The sequence below is a fragment of the Leucopleurus acutus genome (genome assembly GCF_964270905.1).
Source record: "Leucopleurus acutus genome assembly, chromosome: 21".
NCBI classification, from domain to species: Eukaryota; Metazoa; Chordata; class Mammalia; order Artiodactyla; family Delphinidae; genus Leucopleurus; species Leucopleurus acutus.
The window spans coordinates 6,437,272-6,447,239 of record NC_139163.1 but is presented as its reverse complement, the minus strand read 5'-3'; positions in this window follow the sequence as shown (position 1 = coordinate 6,447,239).

Sequence of the window (9,968 nt, the reverse complement as noted above, 5' to 3'; positions counted from 1 at the left end):
CCTTATTACAGCAAGGGGGACACAGGTAATGCATACTGTGTCACATAGAAATAAATGTAATATGACATCAAGCGGAGTAAGAGGGATTATATTAGGATCAGATTTGCTGCAAATAACAAAAACCTAAAACAAGCTTAAACAAGTTAAAAGGCTTTTGTAGTTTTGGTTTTTTTGCTTTCAAGAAGTCTGGAGGTAATAAACTCAATGCTGGTATGATGCGCCATAGTGTCAGGAATTCCAGCTATTTTCATATGATTGTTCTGCCATGTGCGCCTGCCAATGTGGCTGATGCTCCAGCCATTACATCCGATTTTACTCAGTAAGAAAGAAGAGTACACAGCGCATCTTATACCTCACATACACCACTTCCTTTTACCTTTCATTGGATAGTGAACCCATCTAGGAGGAAGAAAAGCTGGGAAACAGTCTTTATTTTAGGCAGCCATGTACCTAGGTAAAAATTAGGGATCTAATTACTATAAAATGGGAGGTGGGTATTGGGGAAAAACTAGCAATGTCTGTTGCAAGGTAAACAAGTAATAACAAAAGGGCACACGTGGTTAAGAGAGTTTCTTTGATGACATTTAACCGAGACTGGCAGAGAGAGGACAAGCATGTCCATACATGGGGAGGAAAATTCCAGGTTCTGGGAAGGCCTGTCCTGCTTGATGCACAGGAAAGACAGCAAGAGGTCAGGGTGGCTGACGCTTTAGAATGACCAGAGTAACTCACGGATCAACTGAAACCAGTTCCTTACTGCAGTAAAAAATGTCACCCAGATGGGAGAAGAGAGAGCATTTATGGGTTTGGGGGGTCTGGGTTTGAGGAGGGCTCCGTCCTGACGGCCACTGCACAGCTGAAGCTGGGAGTCCCAGGCACGGCTGTGGTGCACACAGTGGGGAGGGTGTTCCCGGTAAGGCCTGGAGTCAGGGAAGCATCATAGGCAGGGCTTAATTTGGATTTGACTCCGAGATGCGAGTGCAGTTGACCCTTGAACAGCACAGGTTTGAACTGCAAGGGTCCACTTGTTCTTGGACTTTTTTCAATGGTAAACACTACAGTACTGGAGGAACCACCTTTACGTTACACTCGAATTTTTGATGGTGTGGAGCCCCAGAGCCCCTAGCCCCAAGTGGTTTAAGGTCAACCACCTCGAGCAGAGAATTAACAGAAAGACGGCCTTGGCTGCCGTTTTTGTTCGCTCAGGTTGATCTAACAAAGCCCCACAGACCGAGGGCTTAAACAACAGAAATTGTCCCTCAGTTCTGGGGGCTAGAAATCCAAAAGCAAGATGTTGGCAGGGTTGGGTCCCCCTGAGAGCTGTGAGGAAGGATCTGCCCCAGGCCTCTCTCCTGGGCTTGGAGATGGCCGTCTCCTCCCTGTGCTCCTTCCCATCATCTTCCCTTTGTGTGTCTGTGTCCCAGTTTCCCCTTCTTCCAAGGATGCCAGTCATGCTGGATTAAAGCCCACCCTCAGGACCTCATCTTACCCCACCTGCCACTTTTAAGACCTTATCTCCAAATACAGTCACATCCCGAGGTGGGGGCCGGCTAGGACTTCGCCACATGGATTTTCAAGGGGACAAAGTTCACCCACAACAGCTACTTGCAGAAGATACAGTGACTGGGAAGGGGGAGGGGGCTCGAGGATGGAAATAGGGAGGCTACATTCGTACAGGTGAGACATGACAGCACCTGGATGGGGGGGGGGGTCTGGGTGACTGTGATGGTCAAACTAATAGTTTACTGAGGGATTGGATGTGGGGTGGATAGAGCAGAGTTAAGAATGATTAAGGGGACTTCCCTGGTGGCACGGTGGTTAAGAATTTGCCTGCCAATGCCGGAGACACTGGTTCAGTCCCTGGTCTGGGAAGATCCCACGTCACAGAGCAACTACGCCTGTGTGCCACAACTACTGAGCCTGCGCTCTAGAGCCTGCGAGTCCCAACTACTGAAGCCCGCATGCCTAGAGCCCATGCTCCGCAACAAGAGAAGCCACCGCAATGAGAAGCCTCTCTCGCTGCAACTAGAGAAAGCCTGCACACAGCGAGGAAGACGCAACGCAGCCAAAAAAAAAAAAAAAAAAAAATGACTGAGGATTTTAGCCACCAGTAGATTAGAACTGCTTACTGAGCTCCTTCCTTCCTGCCTCAGGACCTTTGCACTTGTTCCCTCAGCCTGAAATGCTCTCATCTTCCTTCTGCTCATCATTCCAGTTTTAACTTAAATGTCTCCTCCGTACAGAGGCACTTGCTGACCTTATGATTTAAAGGAACTACTTCACAACTCTCTCTCACACCTCCCTATTTTAATTCACTGCTTGCCCTTGTAACTGGATCCATCTCTCACTGCTGACATTGAGACAGGGACCTTATCTGCCTATATGACCAGGTCCTAGACCAGGGCCTGGTACATAACAAGCACTCAATAATTGATTGAATGAGTGAGCAAATGAATGAATGACCTAGTGCCAATGGGTGTGGCAGGAGAGGAGCAGGGAAACAGAATAACCTCTAGGTTTCCAGCAGGGAGGACTGAGTAGATGAGACGAAACCCATCTCAACCTGGCTTTAATAGAGACTTCTTTGTTCGTTAACTAGAACGCTGAGAGATGCGCTGTTGAATCAGATCAGCTGTGAAACACACCCTAAGGATTTCAAAGCCTTCATGTCCTATTTCTTAGCTCTGCCTTCAGGTTGGAGCTGACTTCCTGGCTGTAGAGTGCCAAGTTTCACCCTAATATTAATTCATCAGCCCAAAGAGAGGAAGGAACATTTCTGGTAGCATCTTTGGCAGAATCAACACGCTTCATTTCCAGGACCCACAATAACCTCCACTTGAGTCTCAGAAGCCCTAAGGGGGTTAAGTTCATCCCTAAACAATTTTTGTGTGGAAACAGAAGTAGGGCTGCTTTGATTGTCCTAGAGGAGTGGTTCAGGAACCCATTACCCGTTTTTTACCTTGTTTTTTTAAACCCAGGTTATACTTCCTGCTATTTACTATACTGGAAATTGAAGTGGAAAGTTTAAAATATTTAGTAAGTCCTTTTAGAGAACAGTAAAGTCCATTGTATGTTAATATTTATGGAAAAAATTCAAAACAAAGAATTTAGAGGAGTGGCATTGTTTTACATTTTTTGTTAAATCTCTTTAATGTCTGGCTTAATTGAATACAGCTGGATTCTCTGCATTCCATCTGCTGCCATGATTTTTTGGTTGAGGCATCTGAAGAAAATCCAGCCTCAATCAGATATGTGATTAGAAAAGGGAAGGAGTTTTAATAGCCTTCGTATTATACTAAAACTCAGGAACTGGTCATTTCTTAAAGGTTGTTAGCAATGTGAAATTTGACATATCGAATTTTTGTACCCTGTTACATTAAAATCCATTGGTCTGTCTTGCACTTTGAAGTAACCATTTACCCACACGTGATTTTTAGAGTCCAAGCACTGATTTATAAAATATTGGTTCACTGAGTTATGCAGATCTTCTAAATGTTGACATACAATACTGAAAGCACAATAAGTAATATCACCACAGAACTAAAGAAGTCCAGCTACTGAGAACATGCCAAGTTCATGAGAGCAAATCTGGGTTTTCCAAAATTCTAATGTGCATTGAAAAGCTCGAGGTTATTATCAGCAATACTATCAGTTGTTTTTCTTTGAAGTGACAGAGACGGTTTATTCATTTTTGATAAAATATCTACCAGAATAACCATAGCTTATCTGTTATTCAAGTAAAATTATGTTCTATGAAAAAACTAGCTAGTTGAGCTCACAAATCCATGTTTTTCCTCTAGAGAACTACTATACATTAATCAGGGTGCAAACATGCTTCACACACACTTACCTTTTACTCACACATGTTAAAAGGATGTGTACTCAAGGGTCAGGATTTAATAGAATTCATGTTTATTGTTTTGTCAAGGGGTATTCTTAAGTGAAATGAGTGGTTTTTCACCGAGAGTCCATGGCGATGAATGCGTGGCCACCATGCACTTTGGTATCACTGCCTTGATGCCAAGGTGCTAGCAGGTTTACCCACCAACATTACTCCAAATTCAATGCAAATAATGTTTCAGTGTCATTGTAAATATACTTTTGACTTTGGACCACCTGTAAAGGTCTTCAGGAGCTTCAAGGGATCAATGTCCAGACTTCAAAATGAAAACAAGAAAACCCACAAGAAACCACTGCCTTACATGGATCATGGCCTCTCCTGAGACAGTGGATGGAATCAACTTTCCCCAAAGCACATGAGTTCTGTTGGGGAGCGGTGGATATCTGATCCAAATGGAAATCTTAGGGCTCAAGAGCGGAACAGGGCAGGGCACGCACAAACATTCACTGACGGAAGCACAAGAAAATAACTAGAAAGTTATGTTTATTACAACCATAACCTCTAGGTGTTCATTACAACCATAACCTCTAGGTGAGTAAGTCGGATTCGAGACAGCAGCAAGAACTTCATTCAATATTCAAAACAGTGTTTAAATCTTTTAGAACAAGAATGCCTTCTCTTGCGCTTCCCTGGTGGCGCAGTGGTTGAGAGTCCGCCTGCTGATGCAGGGGACACGGGTTCGTGCCCTGGTCCGGGAAGATCCCACATGCCGCGGAGCGGCTGGGCCCGTGAGCCATGGCCGCTGAGCCTGCGCGTCCGGAGCCTGCGCTCCGCAACGGGAGAGGCCACTGCGGTGAGAGGCCCGCGTACCGCAAAAAAAAAAAAAAAAAAAAAAAATGCGTTTTCGTTTTAGTTTTACAGATAAAAGTAAATGAAAGCTCGAATGGAGGCTGAACAAACACAGGCAGTGCTGGGCTACATTCTAAGTTGTTAGTGAAGAGAAGGTACTCTTGTGCCCTTCCTTCACACCGAGACAAGCTTCCCTTTGCTTCTACATTCAGATAGCACCCTTCTGTTCCCACTTAACGGTAGTCAGTTTACAGTACAGCTGATCATGTTACAGCTTTCTTTAATTACATTCCACACCTGTGTTCAGGTAGGATCAATTTGGGTGTTCCAAGGCCCTCACACACACTAAGACCTCACAGCATTCAGGGTGAACGTTCGTGGTTTTTCAGAGACACAAGTTTATTCAATTCTGCTGTCAGATTGCTCCGTGGAGACGCCAAGATCACATGAGACTCAATACTTTGTCTTAGTATCATGCCAAGTAAAATCTCCTCCTCGTGAAGTTTATAAAATGATTACCCTGTATCTTTTCTAGTATTTTTTTAGTTTCAAAATTTATTTATTTATTTTTGGCTGCGTTGGGTCTTCGTTGCTGCGTGAGGGCTTTCTCTAGTTGCTGCGAGCGGGGGCTACTCTTCGTTGCGGTGCGTGGGCTTCTCATTGCGGTGGCTTCTCTTGTTGCGGAGCACGGGCTTTAGGCGTGTGGGCTTCAGTAACTGTGGCTTGTGGGCTCTAGAGCGCAGGCTCAGTAGCTGTGGTGCACGGGCTTAGCTGCTCCGCGGCATATGGGATCTTCCCGGACCAGGGCTCGAACTCGTGTCCCCTGCACTGGCAGGCAGATTCTTAACTACTGCACCACCAGGGAAGCCTGTTTTTAACTTTTTAGATGAAGTTTTATGTTTAAATCCTCCCGTCTGGCTTTTATTTGGGTGTAGGTTGTCGAGTTTGTTTATATAACATTTTCCCCAAATGTACAGAGGTACTAGCATTTTTTGACTAATTCATTCTTTTCCCTCAGATTTTAAACGCCACTTTCATGAGACACAATACAAAACACACATACACAGCAGCACCTGTGTCTCTAGACTCTTCCTTTTGCCCCGCTGAGCCGTCCGCTTCCACACTAGCAAGACACTGTTACTGTAGCGTTACACTATGTGTCGGTACCTACCGGAAAAATCCCTCCCTCCATGGACCCGCTTCCTATTGTTGCTATCAAAAATCACCACCTACTTAGAAACTTAAATAAAACCAACGTATCTTACGGTTTTGAGGTCAGAAGCTCAAAGCAGGTGTCACTGGAGTCGGCAAGGTACCGAGCAGGGCTGTGTCCTCCTGGGGCTCCGGGGGACAGTCCGCGCCCGCGTCCCTTCCAGGCTCTGGAGCCTGCCTTCCCTCGCCGGCCCCCTTCCTCCGTCTAGGAAGCCAGCGAGGGCGAGCGAGCGAGCCCTGCCCCCAGCACGTCGCTCTCAGCTCCTTAACTGCCCCCTCCCACTTTTCAGGCCCCTCGTGACTACATTGGGCCCACCTGGAAAACCCGGCGTTCGCTCCGTAAGGTCATGCATTGGCAATCCTAAATCCACCTGTGCCCTAAATTCTCCTTTGCCAAGCAAATTAACGTATTCATGGGTTCCAGAAATTACAGGGATGTCTTCGGATGCCCGTCACTCCGACTGCCATGCTCGGTAGCCCTCCTCTTCAAAAATTGTTGAGTTGTTTCCCTACATGAATTTTACAATGCGTTTGTCAAGTTCCCTCTCCTTCGCACCTCCCCCTCTTCACAAAATAAACCTAGTTTTACTGAAAATGTACTAAAGACATAGTGTGAGGTTGAATATCATGCATCCTGACAATGAATGATAAAAACCAAGTTTACATTTATCATGCTAGAAAGGCAATTACTTTTCTGTAGAGAAAATGCAAAATGGTTTTCACAGTCAAAACAAAGGTATACTTTATCACTGATCTATGATAGTTACATAATAAAAGTTATTTTTCTGAATATTTTATTTTTGTGATGTCAGCTTGTAAAAATTTATATACTTAAAAATTATTTTTCTCATTCTAAGTAAATATCCATGTTCAAATCCAATTTTTTATTTGTAAACTTGTGTTCTTTTCCTTGAAGTGCTCTCTGCAGCACAGGCTGATTGGAAGCTCTGTGCTCCGCAGAACCTGTTTCCACTCCTCGTAGATGAAAGCAAACGCCACCCGGTTACTCAAGCCTGCAGCTGGGGAGGCGTTCTTCACCCTCCCTGCCCCTCCTTATCACCAAGGTCAAGACTCCCGTGGATCCCACCTTCTAGTTATCTCCTGCAAAAGTCATCCCTTATTTTTCTCCTTTATTTTTATTTGCCTCTGAAATAAATTAATCCCACTGCCCCACCCCAGACCGCAAGGGTCATGACCTTAGGGCCTTTATCTGTTCTCTCTCTTTACCTGACACCCAGCATGAAGTGGGATATGGAAAACTGGATACATATTTGTTGAATCAATATTTCTTTGTAAAAACTTGAAACAATACAGAAGTCCAGCTGAACTTCATCTAATCTTACTTCCCCTCCCCTGAGAAGACCGCCGTCATCACTTTTTAGACATTTGCATCTAGAAATACATTGTTTTATTTTTTACAGAAATGAGGTAATAGTGCATGTATTATCCAGCAACTTGCTTTTTTCACCTAACGTGCAGATCATTTGGGTACATTTAGGTACATTTGGGTCTACTTGGTCTTTTTCTAACTGCTGCGTAACATTTCATGTGTCATCTTTGTGTATTCGTGTAACCACTCTGCTACTGACTGTTCATTTAAGTAGATTTCTTGATTCCGAAGTATCTGTCCATTTGATATGCCTGAGAAGATTCATGGAGTACAGACCACCTTGCATTTCACAACCGTCCTGCCCACTTGCTCCCCAGCCCCCAACCTTACCACACTGTTCTGCAGTGAGGTGGGAAGGGTGTAATAACTTTAGGACACCAGAGGATAATTCGCCAATTTCTTTTAATTAAGGTACCATTAAGACAAGCATTTCCAATCAAACTTTACCTTTATTTACAATAATTATCAGATTTTGTGATATACATTGATTAATTTGTATATTGCTAACGAGTCATAGCTCAATCCAGAAGAAATTTTAACTCTTAGGACCCTGATGACATAGTCTGATCAATAAAAGACTTGGAAGCATAAAATATATTCCATTAAGATAAAATTATGTGGCAGAAGTGGAATGAAAATGTTTTCAAGGAGACAAAGGATCAATGTAAAATTCTATTTAGTAAAAATCTTTTTTACATGGAGAATGTTGGTATTAAATCACTATGGTATTTATAACCCATGGGGTCCACTTAAAAGATTTCTGTAATTTTAACTATTTTTTAATTCTGTAATTAATTTTAAAATTTCACTTATAACTCATCAGAACTTATTTCTTTTGTAACTAATTAAACTTATGATAAAAATAATTTTAGCTATTAACTTACAAATGTGTGAGGGAAATACACAGCACACTCCTAGGGGGCAACCGAATAAAAAACAGAGAAGAGCGGCTCATTACCATGCTGCACACAGGTCTCTTCAGCCTTGAGAATCTGTGGGCTCTTAGCTTCAGTCCTTGAGACTCGCTGCTCTCACTTGGAAGGCTCGTTCACCTTCCTTCCCTTCTCTAGCTCTCATCTAACTCCACCCTCAAACTTCATCTCAAATCTCTCTCTACCTGAGAAGCCTTCTATGTGCCCCGATTAAATGAGATCTCGTTGGTATACGTCCCCAGTGTATCCTGAATATCCCCCTTTACGTAAAGCTCACCCCACACCTAAGTCCCTGCTAAATGCAATCAGTCTTTTCACTGTTATATCCCAGAGCCACTGTATGCAGGCTGGGTTAGACGCGCTCTTTACAAGGAACCGTTTCAGTAGAGTGGTGGAAAAGGAAGTCAGACTGCAAGGGGTTAAAAAATGTACACCGTAAGGAAGTAGAGGCAGAGGGTGCACGCTGAGTACAGCTTGAGAGAGGGGAAGGCAGAAAGGAGGGTAAATCTGTGACCAGCAGGGAGAGAGGAGGCTGAAGAGCACGGGGGATAAGTGAGTGTGTCGGGCTGGGTTTGGATATAAACAGGAGACGAGAGAGGCTCACGTTCTCAGTGTCCCCATGTCAGAACCTGGCACAAAACTCTACAACCAGGTGACTAACAGTAATATGGGGGTAATTCACAGGAAGTAACATACTTACACATCACAACATTTACTGACTGCATGTGTACAGACTGTAACATTAACACTGAACCAGCGTTATCTCTTCATACATTTTCCTAATTGTAGGGATGTCTGGTCTCAGTTAGTTAAAGGAAGCGTGATTAGCATTGGTTGTGCACAGTATCCATACCCGACTTTTTCCCTCCGGAATGAGTCTAGCTCTCACAGGGCATTACTTTCCACAGAAAGAGGGGAAACCGCGTTGAAAATCTTTTGAGTGTTTAATGCTTCCTGGTGGCAATATACCTGTCCAAATAATTGTTCCTTGAGCAATCTCTATTCACCTGGACTTGTCCCTCAAGGTCACCATTTACCAATCACGTTACATGATGTCAATCATGTAGAGACAGTCAAATCAAGCAGCCACCGTCCTGGCCCTGATTAGAATTTTCCGCTAAAATGTCTTCCTGCATAAAGCTACGCACAGGCTTGCATTCAGGCAAAAAAAAAAAATTTTTTTTCCCACTTAAATCATTCGGCATTCTTCTGAAGTGCAAATATCCCTGGAAAGGATTACACAGTAAACCACACTCACTGTAGCCAAAGGGCAGTAGAAGGATTCAGAAGGCCTCAGAGTCTGTTTTGACATCAATAAAACGGCTGCCCTGATTTCCCAGATTTTTGTGAAGGTCACAAAAGTATGTTAGTACTTTATCCCACATGTGCACTCAAGTACCTTCAAGAACTACTCAAAAACAGGCTCATCATAAACTATCAGAAGTTAAAGCGCCAGGCCTGGGGAGGTGAAGCAAGAGTGAATTTGATACAAGGCCTGATAGAACAAACCAGTGTGTCAAGCACCTTGTAAACAGGCTGTCCAGCTGTGCGTAAACTTGTAGCGATGGGAAGGCAGGGGCCTGACTCAGAAACATGCAGGTGGGCGAGTGAAGGGCAGGAGAGGAGACCCTGTGCACCCGGCTGGGAGAAGAGGAGGAAGCCAGGAAGGCGGAGGGGGTGAGAGCCACCGTGGAGAGGAAGGTGAGCCTGGCCCGATAACCCAGGGCTGACGCCCTGACAGCGC